This window comes from Lutra lutra, chromosome 13 (genome assembly GCF_902655055.1).
Source record: "Lutra lutra chromosome 13, mLutLut1.2, whole genome shotgun sequence".
NCBI classification, from domain to species: Eukaryota; Metazoa; Chordata; class Mammalia; order Carnivora; family Mustelidae; genus Lutra; species Lutra lutra.
Window position 1 is genome coordinate 94,096,776 of NC_062290.1, and position 19,246 is coordinate 94,116,021.

Genomic DNA, 19,246 nt, shown 5'->3' on the forward strand with positions numbered 1-19,246 from the left:
CGGAAGAACAGAATACAGGAAAGGCCATCAGGAGGCCAGTACACAGTCTAGGCAAGACACCACAGCATCAGTGATGGCCATAGTACAAATAGCCATCACTGAGTTTTCCTATTTTGCCAAGTAAATGTTTCTGCCACATGATCTCATTCAATCCACAGATGAGATATGTCCATTTGAGAGAGAAGGGAAACATGGGCAGAGAGACATGGTACTAAGCTGAGATTCAGGCCCAGAGACCCCTGGTTCATGGACCCAAGGTGCCCCCACTGTTCTCTCCCATCCAGTTGTCCAGCTGGGAGAAGGAATCCCGATGACAAGGAGCTGACCAAGCCAGAACATCCTGCTGATAATCAGAGGTTTTCCTGCCTCGGGGAATGTTGGTTGAACGCGTTTCAGAATCTTCTCCCTGAGACGGAAACCCAGGCTATGCTGTGTTCATGTATTCAACAAATATCAATGGAGAGCTCGCTCTATGCTGAGCTCTGTGCCAGGGGCTGAGGGTACACCGTAAGCAATAGGACAAATGCGATCTTTACCCCAGGGACATCAGAGGGTCTGAAATCACACTCCCCTACCCTAAGTCCCCCTGTTGTAAGCAGAAGGGGCAGCACCACTCTCTGGTGCCCTGCTCTACACTCAGCCTTTCAGTCCTGAAGATTCTATGAGTAGCAACAAATACCAGTGGTGAGCATCTAGACCACAGGAAGGGGACCAAGCTGGAGGAAATGACCCCAGGGTTTGAGGGATGCTAGGCTCTGGCCGCAGCTTAGGGTCAGAAGAGGGAAAGCCCACGCCCCCAGCTCAGCATACCCAGTCTGTGCATGTGTGAGGTAGGCTCTTGGCACCTGTAGGAACTCAGCGGCCAATCAAGCCAGGCAGCCGTGTTTCCTGGGGGTCCTCAGGCCTGCCTGCAGCCTCCTCTGTTTCCCTGAGCATTAATAAATAAGTGCATACATTCCTCCTTCTTTTTCTCTCTTTCCTCCATTCTCCTCAGTTCGGTGAACATGGGAAGCATTCCTTCCTCTAATGGCAGAGGCTCTGGAATCTTCATCTCAGCTCCAGGGAACGAGCATCTTATCCTGTGCTAATCCTGGATTCACCATGTGTGTGGACATCTGGGTGCCAGGGCCAGCCTCCCGCAGCAACGCACATCACCAGCCTGCCTTATATGTGGCACTGCTAGCCAGCCCTGGGTCCCCATTCTGGCACCGGAGACTGGAGTGGGTCCACCAAGTGCCACCGGGATATGAGGCTGGTTTCTATGGTGATGCTGTTCCACCAGCACTGCCATCCCGCACGGGGTCCCTCGGACGGACCTGTATGCAAGTCCTCTCTGCTGTCCTAGAACCCCCCACCCTACCCCCTGCAGCATGGCGAAGGGTTCTGGAAAGGATCTCTGCACACTGTCACGTGCCATCTGGTCACCAAGAGGATTGTGATGGTGGTTTGCTCCAAAAAGCCACTGTAGAGCCAGATTCACTGTCTCCATCTACAGAGAGGGGCTCCAAACTTTCCCGACTTCCTTCTGCACAGACCCCATCAGCGTTCTAACTACATAGGTGCTGCTGTGATTATAGTTCTGGGTCTCTTTGCTCCTCCTGAAGGTGTGTTCTGTAAGGGCAGGACCCTCCTCCCACCACATTCTCCAGAATCCCCCCAGCTGGGTACGAGCCTTGAGACAGAGCAGTGGCTTGGCCAACTGCTCTTTGCTGAACAGAAGGATGAACACATATTTTATGAACACTGACTTTATTCCTGGTGCCATGACACAGTGGGTATGCAGGAGGTGCTTAATAATGACTCACCAAGAGACCAAGTTAATGAGCTGGAGAGTTGGGGTGATAGCTTTCGAGCATGCCGTTTTGCCAGAAAGTAAGGAAGTTGCTCAAAAAGCAAAAGGGTGGGTTGTGCCACGTGAGGATACAGGGGAGAGGACAGAAAGCCATTCCTCATGGGGGAGCCCCTGCTCCCAGTGCAGCCACTGCCCCTGTGTCCCCAAGGTGGTATGTGCTGTGACCGCCTGGGAGACACGTGGACACCTCAAGGACAACAGGGGCCCTGGGGAGGGGGTGGGATGGGGTGAAAAGGGCTCTTCATCTCTGGAGCCTTCTTTCCAAAACCCTTAACCCCAGACTCACCATGAGAAAACACTGGGCAACGCCAGACTGCAGAACATTCTGGAAGCTACCTCGCCAGTGCTTCTCCAGCTGTCCCGGCTCCCGAGGGACAGGAACAGGTGGACACACTGTCACAGATGGGAGGAAACAACCACAGATCACCCGTGGCCTCCGGGTCCGATCCTCAGAGAAACCCACATGCAGCCTGTGCCAAGGGCGACTTCTAGCTGTCCACGCACCTTGGCGTTATGAGGCCTTAAGGATGGGGGATCTGGGAGAAGCGTCTATGGGGTAACTCCTTGTTATCTGCAGCTTTTCTGTGAATCTAAAACCAATGCAAAATAGAGTCTATTTAGAAAAGAATGGGACATGACCCTCATGGCGCCCAGAGAGAGCATGGGGGGCCGGGGCTCAGGCTCACTGGGTGAGGCACCACTGCACATCAGAGGGAGGTCTCCCTCCTTCTTTGAGTTTCTTTGAGTTTGCTGCAGGTGGCACTGTGGCCCTGGATGGCCCTGGGCAGGGCCCAAGGAAGCTGGGCCCCTGGGTGACTCGTGGGGTTACAGCTCCCTCTGCAGTGTTGTTCCAGCCCCGCAAACTCTGGGCAGGGGTGGGAGGGTGGGGGGGGTGGGGTGGGAGGGTGGAGGGGTGGGGGGGCACGGAAACCTCCGTCATGCACGGCGCCCACTCCCTGCTGCACTTACTGACCCATATCTTGACCAGGTCCCCGCACCCACAGCTTCTGTGGACCCCCAGCTGTTGTGTGCAGAACTTTGGGAGCATGGAGACGAGTCAGGGGAGCCTCGTGGTTAAGCCCATGGCTGTTGGCTGATCCTGGCTCCGACACTCCTGATATACACTTCCCCTTTGCCTGCGTTTTCTGGTCTCCGTGTGAGGTGGGTCAGTAACAGCGCTCCTGGTGGGGGCGGGCGGTGGGGGGGGTCAGATGCGGGGGTTCCGGGTCAGCTCAGGGCTGGGGAGGGAAGGGCCATGTGGGTGGGGTGCTGTGCTCCTGCGTGTAAGGGGATTCAGAGAGGGCAGCCAGGTGACAACAGGGACAGAGGGCCTGGAGGGAGAGGCAGGTGAGCTGGTGCGCAGGCCTCCCCACACCCCCTCCCACACCACCTTCGCCGAACCCCCAAACTGACTTTCTGCTTCATCCTATGACACACTGTATTTTCGAGAAGGTTCAGCTTGGCGTCACAGCCCCCTCCTGGAGAACGCAGAGGCGCAGCGGCGAGTGGAGATGGACTTCTTTTCCTGCGTAAGGAAAGGGATGAACTATTGTTGATTCAAAGAGCTCCACAAATCTTCCTAAAACAAGCAACTGTACGGGCTCCTGCTGACTCAGTCAGTGGGGTTGTGAGTTCGAGCCCCACCCTGGGGGTAGAGATGACTTAAAAAAAATAAAATCTAAAAAATATATATATAAAATAAAATGAGCAGCTCTCATGACGAAAGCAGCCACACATCGAGGGCCACCACAGTGACTTCATCCGCTCCCGGTGTCTCCTCTTCACCCCTTGACAAAGGCCCTGCGCAGAGCCGCACCTGGCACCGCAGCCCATGGCCGAGAGCCGTACCCGACATCAGTCCAAATGTTGTTATGGAGCTCATTTTTTTTTTAAAGATTTTATTTATTCATTTGACAGAGATCACAAGCAGGCGGAGAGGCAGAGAGAGAGAGAGGGGGAAGCAGGCTCCCTGCTGAGCAGAGAGCCCGATGCGGGACTCGATCCCACGACCCTGAGATCATGACCTGAGCTGAAGGCAGAGGCTTAACCCACTGAGTAACCCAGGCGGCCCTCGTTATGGAGCTCATTAAGCACCAGGTGTGGACAGGGAGACTAATATGGCCACAGAACCACAGCCCTTGAGAGGGACACAAAGCCAAAGAGCTGTGCGCCACAGTGGCGGTGAGTCCTGTGATGTGTGTGAGGGATAAAAAGAGGGTGTATGGTCAGGCAGGCTCCCTGAGGAGGAGACCCCTGAGAACCTGAGGGGACACAGGAAAGGTAAGCAGCAGGAGCCGGGGAAAACCAGGCAGAGGAGAGGAGTGTTCCAAGCAGGAAGAGCAAACAGCTTGTGCAAAGGTCCTGAAGCAGCAGGAAGGAGTTTGGTGAGTCTGAGGGCCAGGATGTGATCGGCTGGAGCGTGTGGGAGGTGCAGGCCAGCCTGGAGACCGCACAGCCTCCACGGGCATGTTCTCTCCCTCTGCTCTGCCAAAGCTGGAGGTCATTGTCTTACAGGGAAAGGGAGGGAGTGGACATACTGGAGTGATATTTAGGAAGCAGAACCCAAAGGAGGTGGCAGCCAACTGGATGTGGGGAGTGAGGTGGAGGAAGCCGAGGGTATGACACCGGTTCCTAATTGGGGCATTAGGGAGACAGGGGTGCCTGTGCCCAGAGTGGGGAGCCCCATGGGTCTGCCTTCATCTGCCACTTCTCAGGACTCCCTCCCTCACTGTCAGGCCCAAGTCATCATCTCACGCCCCCGGGGCTGTGGCCAGAGCCCTTCTGTTTCATCTGGCTATGCAAGCACCATCTTGATCGTCCCCCAGAACCCTGACAGGTAAGTTCCCTGTCATTTCGCTTTTACAGTAGCAGAAACCAAAGCTCAGAGGGGTTTAGCAATGAGCTGGAGGCCACACAACAAGGGGGACAGTTGGGTGCGACACGGAAATGCAAACCCTCTGATCGTTGGTGCTGCCTCTCAACGGCCGATGTCCATGGGCCACTGTTCCGGAACCTCCCTGACCTCATCCCCAAGCAGCATGGTGTGTGCACGTGCATGTGACAGAATAACTCACTTTTTGGTGTCCTGCTAATGGCTTGTAAGTTAGCTAAGCTGCTATTCTCTCTATGGGTGCCTTTCCAGTTCTCTGTCCCGCTGAGTGCAGGGAGACCTCAGAGTCTACCCTCTACCCTCCCCTCCCATCTCTCCTGTTAGATCAATCGGGGTTAATACCAGCTTTGAGAGGCAGAAGCCCAAAGTAACACACCGTGAACAAAGTCTGAGGACGGGGGCCAGGGCTGGGTGCATGGGGGCCCCTTCTCTCCTGCAGACAGAGCGAAGGTCACCCAGGTCCAACGTGACACATCAGACCCAAAGAAACCCTGCACCCGTGAAGCTGTCACTCCCGTGCTCCCTCCCTCCCCAGCCCCGGCAACCACTCATCTCTGTGGACCTGCCACCTGTGGGCATTTCTTATCGACGGAACTGTACAACATCCGACCTTCTGTCTGGTCTCTTTGACTCACACAGCATCATCTAAATCCGTTCATGTTGTAACAGGTGTCTGTCCTTCCTTTTCGTGGCCGAATCATATCCCACATGTGGACACACCACCTTTTACGGATCATGAATCGCTTGATGGACACTGGGGTTGGGTCCACTTTTTGGCTGTTAGGAATAAGGCTTCTGTAAGCATTTGTGTACAATTCTTCGAACATCTGTTTTCCGTTCTCTTGGGTGCACAACTGAGAGTAGAACTGCTGGGTCATGGGGTAACGCTATGTTTAAATTTTTTGGGAACCACCAAACTGTTTTCCAAAGGGGCTGCTCCATTTCACATCCCCGCTAGCAATGTACAAGGGGCTCCAATTTCTCCACATCCTTTCCAACACTGCTAGCTTCCCCCACTTTTTTTTCTAAATAGCCTTCCCCCTGGGTATGAAGTGACACTCTCACTGCAGCTTTGACCTTTATACTCTTGATGGCTAATGGTGTTGAAGCCTCTTTTTGTGTGCTTCTTGGCCGTCTCTAGACAGTGTTTGGAGATACAAACCTTATCAAGGTCTCAAGCATGAAGGTCTCTTCAAGTCTTTCTCCTATTTTTAATTTGGGTTGCTGGTCTTTGGGCTGCTAACTTACAAGAGTTCTTTGTACATTTTGGATACAGGACTCTAACCAAATAGATAATTTGCAAATGTTTTCTCCCATTCTTTTGGGTTGTCTTTTCACTTTCTTTTTTTTTTTTTTTAAGATTTATTTATTTATTTACTTGACAGACAGAGATCACAAGTAGGCAGAGAAGCAGGCAGAGAGAGAGAGGAGGAAGCAGGCTCCCCACTGAGCAGAGAGCCCGATGTGGGGCTCGATCCCAGGACTCTGGGATCATGACCTGAGCTGAAGGCAGAGGCTTAACCCACTGAGCCACCCAGGCACCCCGCCTTTTCACTTTCTTGATGGTGTCCTTTGAGGCACCAAAGTTTTTAATTTTGATGAAGTCCAAATTACCTATTTTTTTTCTTTTGTTGCTTGTGCTTTGCCTTAATATCTAAGAATTCATGGCCAAATTCAAGGTCATGCAGATTTATTCCCATGTTTTCTTCTAAGAGTTTTATAGTTTTACTGTTTACTTTTAGGTCTTTGATCAGCTTGGAGCTCATTTTTGTATATGGTGTGAGGAAGGGATCCGATTGTATTCTTTTGCTCATGACTGTCCTGTTATCCCAGCACCATTTGCTGAAAAGACTGTCCTTTCTGTCTACGTCAGTGTCCACATTTTTTCTTCTTATAAGGGCATCTGTCACCTTTGATTAGGGCCCACCCCGAAGACCTCATTTTAACTTAATCACCTCTTTAAAGACCCAATCTTCAAATACAGTCACATTCTGAGGTTAACGGGGGTTACGACTTATGACCATATGAGTTGGGAAGGGGGACAGGATTCACACCATAACACGATCCTCGTTTTCCCCCCTAATCCTTTTAATATGGTGGTATTACATTCACCGATCTTCCTATGTTGAACTGGTCTTTCATTCCTGGAATAAATCCTGTTCCTTGTGTAATCCTTTACATCTGCTGTTTGCTAGTCTCTGGGGGAGGATCTGTGCCTGCATCCACAAGGGGTTTTAGTCTGGCTGAGGGTCATGACGGTCTCATACGTGACAGGGAAGTGTTCTCCCTTCTCTATGTTTGGAAGGAGCTGAGAAGCATTGGTGTCCCTTCTTCCTTAAAGCATTTGATAGAACCTGCCAATGAGGCCATTTGGTCCTGGGTTTCCTCTGTTGGAAGTTTCTGAACACCTGTTCTGTCTGTTTACCTATTTTAGGTTTATTCAGGTTTTGTGTTTCTTCTCTGTTTTGGCAGCATGTGAATTCCTAAGGGTCTTTCCGCTTCTTCTCCATTGCTGAGTTGTTGGCCTGCCATTGCTCCAAGGGCTCTCCTAGGGCCCCGTTTACTTCTGTAAAGGAAGCAGGAACCTGGTAGTATGAGCTTCTCTCTTGTTTTCTGGGCCAATTTACCGAAATGCTGGTCAGTTTTGTGGACTTTTTTTTTTAAAATATTTTATTTATTTATTTGAGACAGATGCACAGAGAGAGACAGAGAGATGGGGAGAGAAAGAGCATGGTGGGGAGAGGGAGAGGGAGAAGCAGACTCCCCACCGAGCAGGGAGCCTAAGAGACCCTGAGATCACGATCTGAGCTGAAGGCAGACGTTCAACTGACTGAGCCGCCCAGGCGTCCTGGAGTTGTTGGTGTTGTTTTTAAACATCTTTCAGTTTAACTGGTCCTCTCTATTGCTTTTCTGTTCTTTATTTCATTAATCTCCCCTCTGGTCTATATTGTTTCCTTCCTTCTGCTTGATTTGAATTTAGTCTATTCCTTTTCTAGTTCTTTTAAGTGGGAGTTCAGGTGATTGACCTGAAATGGTTCCTCTTTTTTTTTTTTTTTTTAAGATTGTATTTATTGATTTGCAAGAGAAAGTGAGAGAGAGAACATGAGCTGGGGGGTTGGCGGTGAGAAGCAGAGGGAGAGGGAGAAGCAGATCCCTTGACAAGCAGGGAGCCCGATGCCGGGCTCCATCCCCGGACCCCGGGATCATGACCTGAGCTGAAGGCAGACGCTTAACCGACTGAGCTACCCAGGCGCCCCATCTTTTACTGTTTTAAAAAACAGATTTTATTTATTTATTTATTTATTTATTTATTTATGGGAGGGGGAGGGTCAGAGGTAGGGAAAATCCTAAGCAGATTCTGTGCTGAGCAGGGAGCCCGACGAATTGTTCCATCTCAGGACCCTGAGATCACGACCTGAGCCCAAACCAAGAATTGGATATTCAACCCATTGTGCCACCCAGGCACCCCATTTACATTTAATATAATTACCTATACAGAAGCATTTCTGCTGTTTTGCTGTGTGTTTCTATGTCTTATAGCTTTTCTGTGCCAATTCTGCCACCACTGTCTTCTTTTGTGTTAGGTGTTTGCTACTGTACCATTTTCCTCTCTAAATTAAATGTTTTTTAGTTATTTTCTTATTGGTTGCCGTGGAGATTACAATTGACATATTAACTGATAATAAAGGTACTTTGGATTGCTTTCAATAGCATACAAAAACATTGTTTCTATATGCCTCCCTCATGTTGTTACTGTTGCAAATCGCAACTTTATACACTGTTTGGCCAGGGACATAATTACAGTTTCATGCAGGCGTCTTTTAAATCATGTAGGTGGAGGGGCGCCTGGGTGGCTCAGTGGGTTAAGCATCTGCCTTTGGCTCAAGTCATGATCTCAGGGTCCTGGGATGAGTCCTGCATTGGGTGCCCTGCTCAGCAGGGAATCTTCTTCTCCCTCTCCTCACTCATGAGCGCACTCTCTCTCTCTCTCTTAAATAAATAAATAAAATCTTTAAAAATAAATAAGTAAATCACATAGGAGGAGAAAGAGGTGTTAGTAGCCAAAATATATTACTGCTGACTTTTCTTTCTACTAAAGCCATTCCCTTTCCTGTCCTGCCCTGTCTTTGTGTGGATTCAGGTTACGCTCTGCTGTCCACGCATTCCTCAAAGGACAGATTTGCTAACCCCAAACCCTTTCAGTTTTTGTTTATCTCAGAATATCTTGATTTCTCAGGTTTCTTTTCTTTTCTTTTCTTTTCTTTTCTTTTTTTTTTTTTTTTTTTGCAAGGCAGTTTTGCTGGGTACAGAATTCCCGGTTGACAGGATTTTTGGTTTTCTCTCAGTACTTGGCATATGTCATCGTGCTGCTTCCTGGCCAGTGTGGTTTCTGATGGCAGGTAAGCTCTTGATCTTACTGAGGACCCCCAGACACGAGGACTCCCTTCTCTGTTGCTGCTTCCAAGATTCTCTCTCTGTCTTCGCCTTTCAACATCTTGGTTACAGCATACAGATTTCTTTGAGTTTATTCCACCTTGGATACACTTCTCGTGCTTCTTGGCTATGCAAACTGTTACAGTTGATCAAATCTGGGAAGTTTTTGGCTAGTATTTCTTTCCTTTTTTTAAAAGATTTTATTTATTTATTTGACAGAGATCACAAGTAGGCAGAGAGGCAGGCAGAGAGAGAGGGAGGAAGCAGGCTCCCCGCCGAGCAGAGAGCCCGATGTGGGGCTCGATCCCAGGACCCTCAGATCATGACTTGAACCGAAGGCAGAGGCTTTAACCCACTGAGCCACCCAGGTGCTCCTTGCCTAGTATTTCTTAAAAGAGCCATTCTTCCCCATGCTTCTGGAACTCCCACGGTGCATATATTAACATGCTGAATGGCATTCTGCGGTCTCTTAGGTTCTCTTCGTTTTTCTTTCTTCTCCTTGGTTTGGATCACCTCAACAGGCTTATCTCAAGTTCTTTGATCGCTCCTTCACCTTCTCGAGTTTGTGGCAGGGCACCCCGTCTTGACTGCGTTTTTTTCAGCTACTGGTCTTTTCGACTCTAGAATTTCCGTTTGGTTCCTTTCAGTAATTTCTATCTACTTGTGTTATCTATTTGGTAAAATGTCGTGCTTGTGGTTCCCTTGTCCTTTGTGCTTGGTTTCCCATAGCTGTCGATCATATTAACAGGGCTGATATAAGGTCTCCATCCAACAAGTCCAACATTTGGCTTGCTTCCTGCGGAACTGTTTCTTTTCATCCCCCCCCCACAGAGTGCATGGCCATATTTTCTAGTTTCTTTGCATGCCTCATGACTTTTTGTTGTTGTTGTTGAAAACTGGACATTTTTTTTTTTAAGATTTTATTTATTTATTTGACAGAGAGAAATCACAAGTAGGCAGAGAGGCAGGCAGAGAGAGAGGAGGAAGCAGGCTCCCCGCTGAGCAGAAAGCCCGATGTGGGGCTCGAACCCAGGACCTGGGATCATGACCTGAGCCGAAGGCAGCGGCGCCACTGAGCCACCCAGGCGCCCCGAAAACTGGACATTTTGAATATTATAATGTGGTAACTCTGGAGAGCAGATTCTGCCCCCGTCCCCGAGGTTTGCTGATGCTGGTGCTGCTGAGCTTATTTTGTTAGTCCAGCGTTCTGTGCTGTGTGCGGCCGGTGAAGTATCATTCAATTGGTTCAATGGTCAGCTAGTTATTCAACAGGAATTTCCTTAAATGCTGAGATCAAGCTGCCTTCTTCTTGATCGTTCTCCCAGTTAATATAAACTTTCGACTCGTTTCCAGAGCTCAGATGAAGTTTATTCTGACATCTTTTGCCAGTCGTGTTTGATGTTTCTGTGGAGTTACGGGTCGTTCTGTGCTCTGCCATTTTGCTGACGTCATCTCAGCCCACTGCCGGTCAGATGTCTTTGTCTTTGATGTGTTTTATTCCTCTTTGATACGTTTAGGGGTGCATGCACTCTTGTTTATTCTACTTGTGGCTTGTGTTTGAATCCAAGGATTCATTTCTCTCATCTATTTTGTTGAAGTTTCATCTCTTATCTGTATAAAGATTTCTTCTCTCCCTTAATTCCTAATTTGGTCTGTCTGGAGTTCCTATTAGAAAGATGACATAATGGGGCACCTGGGTGACTCAGTCATTAAGCGTCTGCCTCCGGCCCGGGGCATGATCCCGGGGTCCTGGGATTGAGTCCCGCATCAGGCTCCCTGTCCAGCGGGAAGCCTGCTTCTCTGTTCCCACTCCCCCTGCTTGTGTTCCCTCTCTCACTGTGTCTCTTTCTGTCAAATAAATAAATAAATCTTGAAAGGAAGAAAGAGAAAGAAAGAAAGAAAGAAAGAAAGAAAGAAAGAAAGGGAAAGAAAGATGACATAACACTATTTTCCTGTTTCTTCACCGAAATTTCCAGTTTTTAAGTTTTCCATATCTTTGCTCCTCTGAACTACATTCTGGTTGATTTCCTCAGATGTATCTTTGAGGAACTAATTCTCTCTTGGACATTGTCTGAGTCACCAAGTATCCCTTCCTCTGAGTTTCAAATTCCCCTGTAGTCTCTATCTCTGATTTCTAGAACTGCTAAGGTTTTTCCTCAAAATTTCAAATTTTTATGCCTTTTTTTTTTTTTTTTAGATTTTATATATTCATTTGAGAGAGGGAGAGAGCACAAGGGGGCAGTCCAAGGGAGAAGCAGACGGGTTGAGCTGAAAGCCCCATGTGGGACTCCATCCTGGGACTCTGGGATCACAACCTGAGCCAAAGGCAGATCACCCAGACGCCCACTGTTAATCTTTAAAAAAAATTACTTATTGTAGATCTTCAATCATTCTGAACATACTTGTCCTGTAATCTTGGGATTCTTTCTCAGAGACAGGGCATATGAGGAGGGAATACAAAGAGGGCCATGATGTCCCAGGGTATCAGTGCAGAGAGCTTTCCCATGTGTCACCAAACCAAGAGGTTGGCACACCACCTTCTGACACCAGGAGCACCTAAACTTTGAGCAAGGATTCCAGGGGCCCGGAGACTGGAGCACGTCCCAGGCCCATCCCTCTCTCCCATTACAGCACAACGATCGTTTCTTCAAACAAAACTCAAGCTTTGGTACGTAGTAAACCTGTTTGCTTTGGAAGAAGGAAATGGTCATTGAGAAAAATAAAGTGAAATCATTCACAGTCCTAGTCCCCATAGGTAGCTGCCATGACCATACCAGCCGGCTCCCAGCTCCTTTCCCGGCTTGAGTTTTCTGCACAGCTCTGAGCACTGTGAGGCACACAGCATCTTGTACTTATTTATGCCTTTCTGTGCGTCCCAGGACCACGTCAGCGCCACTGTCTGTCTTCTTTCGTGTTGGATCTGCCCTACCTAGAAGTGGGACATAGGGTGCTATGCCCTCCCCCAGTCCCAATACAGCGGATGAATGAATGGATGGGGACACTGTCTTATGAGTGTGTCCTTCTACCACAGTTGTCCTCACAGCAAGCCTATATGGCAGGCACATACTCTGCCCATTTTACAGATGAGCAGGCTGAGGCTCTGGGGGTCACCCCTTCTCCCTCCCTGCCTCCTGCTGGCCGCCCATCTGTGATGGCACTTCTGTGGCCACAGCCCACTCCCTCTGTCCCCCCAAGCTCCCAGATCACACCTAAGACCTCTGGCCTGGGTGCTTTTAAGGACATTACTATTGTTTTTATGCAAATGATCTTCCACTTGGGGCCAGGGAAAATGGGGAAGTGAGAAACCTCACCTCCAAGCTCCATCCCCCGACGGGGTCTCCCCACACTTCTGTAAGAGAACCCTCAGTTGGTGACCATGGGCATCCGTGTCCTCAAAAACACACCTCATCTCTCCTACCAAAACACCTGGGTTCAGACTAGGCTCAGGCTAGGAATGCGGCCTCACTCTGCCACCATTTCCATCTGTAACGTGGGCAGAGTCACCCCTATGTCACAGGAGTGTCTGGGGGTTCAGTGGAATTGTGCATGTAAGCTCATGACACCGTGTCTGGCACACAGTAAGCGGTCACTAAAAGACCGTGTCATTAGAAACCTCTGCTTGTCACCACCCGGAGTTCTCTGCAACCCACCTTTGTCCGCAGAGACAGAAACTCCTCTTTTTTTAAAAAAAAATTTTTTAAGTTATTCTGAGGGCTGATCAGTCTCCTGGGAAGGACTCACAATAACGGAACCTCCAAAGACTTGTGTATGAACTGCGAATGCAGTAATACAGACGGCTCAGTGGCTCCAGGGGCACGCTGGGTAAAGACTGTGTGCCAGGGGTTGAGGCCTTTGAGTCCCCGGCCCTGTTCTGGCCCAAACACGGGTTTAAGGCCAAGGGCAAGCTTTAAGGCCGCGGCTTTAAGGCCTCCTGCTGGGCATCTGCCTTAGGCACAGGAGGTCGGGGTTCACTGAAATTTGCAGATGGAGGCTGGAGGACAGGACAGGGGTGCAGAAGAGGAAATTCATCCATTCACACTAGAGCCCGTGTAGGCCCTGAGCGTGGAGACCTGCCCTCACGGGGCCGCCACCGTGGAGTAGGGTCAGCCGATCAGCAGACCCTATAAGGAAGAGATGGAGGTGCAGAGGGGAACCCTGACCGAGGGAGGGGCCATAGGCCAGGCCTCTGGCACGTACCTCTTTTGCCTCCCACAGAGGGAGACTTAGGTCCTATTTTTGTACTCTTCTGACGGATGAGGAAACCAGCCTTGTGGAGATTAAGGGGCTCTATTCTGGGCCCTCAGCAGTCCCCAGAGGCCCAACCTCGGTGGTGATGAAACTCCAGGAGCCTGGGCTGGTGGGGGGATGGGCATCAGGGTCACCCCGAGTTTCTTCCCAAGGCAGCCCTGCCTCTCAGGAGGCCCTAGGGAAGAGCCCCTGCACTAGGCCTGACAGGTGGTTAGCCGGGGCTGAGATGCCCAAAGACAGTCTCTGTCACATTCCTTTTGCAGGGTCTGCTTCCTAGAGACTTCCGGCCTCACAGAAGTCCACCCCACTGAGTCACCTGGACAACGCAAGTGGCAAGCACGACCAGTGCGCACGAGTAAGGTAAAGGTGGGGACCTAGGTCCTTCCATCCAAGCCAAGGTCCCCAGGGAGGGCCCGGGTTCCTCTGTACGCCTCATGGGGTTACTCCTGGGCCCGCAGAAGGCCCACAAAGGCTCATCAGGGCCCCGGGCATTCCATCAGCAGCCTTGACAGCAAGGCTGGTCAGGGGCACCCTCTGTGGACCCCAGCCAGACCCTGGAAGGCCAGGACCAGGGGGAAAGGCTCTTTGCTTTGGCCTGAGGAGTGAAGTGGGGTAACCCTGATGGCGAGTGCCTAGGATGTCCTAGAGGATGAGACCCAGATGGCAGGAAAGGAACATAGCCTTGGGGGTGACTAGCACAGCAGTCTGTAAACCTGGGATACTAAATCAGGGCACCTGGAGCGGTGAGACCAGGACCCCGGATCTGACACCCTGGGCTGTCACAGCTGGATCAGAGGTGTTGGCCTGCAGATTTTCACCGTCCACTCCTCCACCTTCTCCCATTTGGTAAACTAGAAATGGAGGGTCCCGCCCTCGCCAGCACCTTGCTCCGGAATATCTCCTGGGGTGTGTAAGGGTCCCGGGCTCCCAGCAAAGGGGCAGCCTGGAGGGCCAGGGAATGTTTCAGCCTCTCCTGCAGACTGTTTCCCAGGCCTGGGGGCTGTGGCCTCTCAGCTCTCTCCCACTCACTGACTCTGTGACCCTGGGCAGGTCACTGCTCCTCCCAGAGGCTCAGTTCCCTCCCCTGGGAGCCTGGGACCACAGAGTGGCTCAGTGGGCCCCATGGAGTCCGCACTCACCGTAGAATTATGAAGATGTGTGCATTTCCGGCGGCAGAACTCCTGCTCACCCTGAAAGTAAACCCAGTGACCCCAGCGGCTTGGGATGGGTCCAGACCACATAAGGAAACTCGACCTTCCAGTTGGCAGGTTCAGCCAGCACAGGGGAAGACTTGTTTTAGACGTTTTTATAGGGGTCTAACCTACACAACATGCTTCCACCTTACATTACCCAAAACAAGATCCGAAACGTGCCCGCGAGCTGAGCCTTTCAAAATACAGAAGGGCCAAGACTCCTCGTTTTTACCTTTGTGGCCCACTCCTGGAATCTCAGGATGGGGAGCCTTCATCTCATTCTAGCCTCTCAATGTGCAGACGGGGAAACTGAGGCTGGCGGGCGCGGTATTTGGGCAGGGCCCATCCCCTGCTCCTCGCCAGCTCCGGCGGCTTGGCGCCCTTCGCGCCACCTCAGAACTGGGCGCTCGACCCGCGCGCAGGGGGAACGCGAGCCGGGCGGCGGGCGGGCTGAGGTGGGTAGATAAGGGGGGCGCGGCCGAGCGCGGCTCCTCCCCGGGCGGGGCCGCCCCCCCGCGCGCGCCGACGCCCCGCCCCCGTCCTCCGCGCGCGCCCCCGCGGGGCTAATTAGGCGCGCGGTTTGTTTACAAACACGGGGCTCCGCAGGTGCGCGCCGCCCCAACGGTGCGCGGCCGGGACTCGAGGTCGCCCCCAACCCCCATCCCCGGGCTCCGGGGTCGGCGGGCGGGTGTGGCGGCGGGCGGGCCGGCGCGGGCCGCGCTCCTGCCTTTTCCACGCCTCCCGCGGGCACAGGAAATTCGCCCGTAGGCGCAAACCCCCATGCGCGGGAGGGCGGGCGGCGGGGACGGAGGGCGGGCCGCGCGGGCCCGGGCTGGGGGCGGCCGCCGAGGGTCCCCGCCCCGCCCCGCCCCGCGCGCCCCCCGGGCCGGGCCCGCTCGCGGCCGGGTCGGCGGGGCGGGCAGCGGGCGGGGGCGCGCGGGGCGGGGCGCGGCGCCGGCGGGGCCGGGACATGTAGTCCGCGCGCCGCGGCCTCCCCTGGGCGGCCCCGGCGCGGGCCCGGCCGCGGACTACGACTCCCGCCAGGCGCCGCGGCGCAGCGCATGAGCCCTGCTCGGCTCCGGCGCGTCTATTATGCTGCCGGGGCCGGCGAGCCAAAGAGGAGCCGGCCGCGCGGGCCGGGAGGGACGGCCGCCGGAGCCGCAGAGGCCAAGTACGCGTTTCTCTTGCTTCCTTGCGCGCGCGGGGCGGCGGGCGGCGCGGGCGGCGGCGGGCCGGCCGGGCCGGGGAGCGCGGCCCCGTGCGCCCCGCGCGGGCCGCCGGCGCGTCCCGGGAGCCGGGCGCCCGGGCCGCCGCCGCCTTTGTGCGCGGCCACGATGCAACAAAGCGCGGCGGCTGCCCGGGGTCGCGGAGGCGGCGGCGGTGGCGGCGGCGGCGGCGGCGGCGCGGGCTCCCTCCCCTTCGCCCTCGCCCGCGCCCTCCCGGCCTCCCGCGCCCCGGGCTGGGGGCGTCGCCGCTGCTGGGGCGCACAGCCCAGAGTTGGCACGGCCCGCGCGCCCCGCGCCAACCCGGCCTCCCGCGCCCTCCCTCGCGCTCCCTCGCGGAAGGGATTTTTTTCCCCCTTTTCCTCTGCCCGCCATCTTTCGGAGGGGGAACGAGGGAGGACGCGGAGGGGAAGGTGCGCGGCGGCGTCCCGGGCCCGCCGTGCGCCCCGGCGCCACTTTCCCGGAGCCCGCCCGCCCTGGCCGCCGGCCCCTCGGGGCTCGCGCTGGGGACCCGGCGCCGCCACCGGGGTGGGGGGCGAGACCAGACCTGGGCCCAACTCGGAGTGGCGCGGGGGCAGCCTCCTTCCAGAGTTAGGGCCCCGGCGCTGACTTTGAGCCCCCTTCGAGTTGCTGGGTCGTTGCAGCCGGGCCAGGAGGAGACCCAGTTCCCGTTTTCAAATCAGCCCGAAAAGCGCTTAATCCAGGCGAGGGCGACTTGGAGCGGGAGGAGCGGGGTGCTTCCCCTCCTTTCCCCTCGGGTGGGCACCGGGGGGACCATGGCCCAAGCCCGTCGGGGAGGAATGCCCGCCAGGCAAACCTCCAACGTCTCCATGGCCCTGCTGGGTTCCCGGGTGAATAAAGCTGGGGGCCTTGGCAGGGGGGAGTTATCTCTCCACCGGTTGCTCCTATGGGGGCAGGGCTGGCGTGGAGGCCTTGGGCGGCCTCCTTTCTCTCTGGGCACAGGGACAATTTTGGAAAGATGGAAGCTGGGACACAGAATGGGATTGGGACGGGTTCCTCCTGGGAGTTCCCTCTGTTGGGCCCATTCCCTGAGTGTCCCTCGACCCTTCATTTTGGCTGAAAGCTTTCCGCCCAGAGGTGGGGAACTTGTGCCTCTCCCTTGTTGGTTAACTTGGTTATGGGCTGCAAACTTAGGAGGGTGGGTATTGTGTATCTGTAGGCAGACTAACGGGCTGGAGGAGCAGAAGGAAAGCGAGGGAAGGACTCGCCCTGGCTGGTCATCATGCTCCCCAACCCCGCTGAGGACGGAGAAGGGAGTTTCGTCGGCTGTCTCCCTTACTCCTTCTTTTAAGATAGGGGTTCTTTTCCTGGGGCCATGGAGTGGCCCAGGGAGGTCCTTGAGTCTACAGAAAGTGGCCTGGCCTGGCGCTTCTTGGGGGGAGTGGTTTTCCTTTAAAGTAGTCAAGAAAAAATCTGAATCTGTGCAAAGGGGGGGGGTCAGTCCTCAGGAGTTAGGGACCTCTTTCTCTCCTTCCAGGGGCCCTTCCCAGCAGTCCTGAGTGTGGCCTCTCATTTGCAAATAAAGCTCTGTGTTTGCCCTTTTCTGTCTTGAGGCCTTGATGTGTGCTGGTGGTTACAGATCAGGAAAGATAGGGCACAAGCTGTTGTGGGGCGGGAGGGACAGGAGGTGACGCCTGGAGGCGAGGGGCATGTCTCTCTGGACTTTCTGGAGACCTGGTGGGAGGGGGCATGCCTCCGCCCCTGGGCATCTGGAAGCTGGCCTCCCAGCAGCTCCTCCGAGGCCTCCATCCAGCCCCAGCCCTGCCGTGGGACATCCGGGGAGGAGGGATTTATGATGCTTTCTCCGGGTGGACATTCGGCACCGTTTTGATTTTTTGTTTTGTTTTTAGGAAGTAGAGTAATTGATTTCCTTCAGCAGCAGCTCACTCGTGCTTTGGAAGTGAGCTTTGCGTAAAGGATGGAATCGTAAACACTCTGCTCCCGCCTTTGACTCGGGCAGTCCTGGGCAGAAAGTGAAAGTGGAGGGGGGGGCGTGCGCCGCCCAGCCTGGCGCACTGCTGCAGCCAGCGGCTCCTTCCTGTGCCCTCTTCCTGCAGGCTGGCGAGTTGCCAGACACCAGAGCCCTGTGCCCAGCAAGTGGTGAGGTGCATGGCCACTTCCTGGTTCTAGGTGGCGGGAGCTTTCTTTGGGGCGCACGGGCCCCCAGAGTGGAGTGGTTGGCACAGGACTAACAGGACCCTGCCTCTGTGCCCGGCCACAGTGTCTCTTTGGCTTTCTGTCCACCCCTGGTGGCCCTCTTCTTGGGAGAGCCGTATTCCCTCTGTAGATCCGCAGGAAGCTGGGGTCGGGCCAGGGGTGGGGGCCCACCAGGCGGCTGCTGCTGCCCAGAACGTGCCGGAAGCCACTCTGCAGCTCGTCACTTTGGGGGGCCGGTTCAGGCAGCCGGCTCAGCGGTGTGGCTGGGCAGGGAGCCTGGTCCGCCTTTTTCCCCTCCCCAGCTGACCTTTGAACTATACCCAGTGGGACCCCAAAGGCCCCGTGTCCCTTGCATCAGCAGGCCGGGAGCCAGTTGAAGTGTTCTTTGTTTCGCAAGGAGACGTGAGCACATCGTGGCAGAAAGCGGCACCCTGCTCGCCGCAGACTTGCGTTTGGGAACCTGGGGGGCCCCGGCCACTTGCATCTTCTTGGGAGCGCTTCTTCCCTCCCATCTGAGGCTTAGCCCTTTTGTCTGGGCAGGAGAGACTGGCTGCCTGGTGTGTTCGGGTCAGGGGACACCGGTCACGGTCCAGGTGCCCAGGTGGTGGCTGGCATGGCCAGGAAGCACTGTGGCGCTTGCAGTCCTGCCCCAGTGCCTGTGCTCCTGCCATCTGAGAAGCTTGGGGGCTCTTAAAGGCAGAGTGTCACGTTTCAGGATCGTTCACACGGTGGTGGTTTACATTAGAAGTCTGGCTTCTGGATGCCTGTACACAGTGCAGGTGATGGGGACCTGCGTGTGGCCGGAGGCCTTCGGCTCTGCCGTCTCGGTGCTGTGGATGAGTGTGTGTTTCTTTCGTCAGCTTTTAGCTATTCTAGAGTTAGAATTGACCTCCTTTTTAGGGCCTCCATGACCTCCAGTGACAGCCAGCTGAGAAATGCAGTTTGGAGGAAGGCCCCCCCCTCCTTGCCACAGGCCCCAGGACTTATGGGGGACCTTGTCCGATGCTAACGAGGTGTTTGGAAGTACTTTCCCGGCTCTTTGAAAAATGTCACCTGGAGTGCGGTGACAGTTTGGGTGTCCCTCATCCATTTTCTCTGCGTGTGATTGAAGTCAGGCTTGGTGGTAGGCGTGGGGGTACCATGTCCCAGGAGCTGGGACTCTGGGGCCCTGATCGAGGGAAGCCCCAGGACTCGAGGTGGGAGTATCCTCCCTGCTGGCGTTGTCCTA

The 19,246-nt window shown here is 54.2% G+C and overlaps 1 protein-coding gene across 2 annotated transcripts in view; it reads left to right on the forward strand.

Annotated features, from left to right (window-relative positions):
* Nucleotides 1-15,633: 15,633 nt before the first annotated feature.
* BRD3 (bromodomain containing 3) overlaps nucleotides 15,634-19,246 on the forward strand; it is a 32,496-nt gene continuing 28,883 nt past the window's right edge. For both annotated transcript variants that reach the window (XM_047699272.1, XM_047699273.1), the window contains exon 1: nucleotides 15,634-15,788. The gene's annotated coding sequence lies outside the window, so the exon portion shown is untranslated. The remainder of the gene's footprint in view (nucleotides 15,789-19,246) is intronic.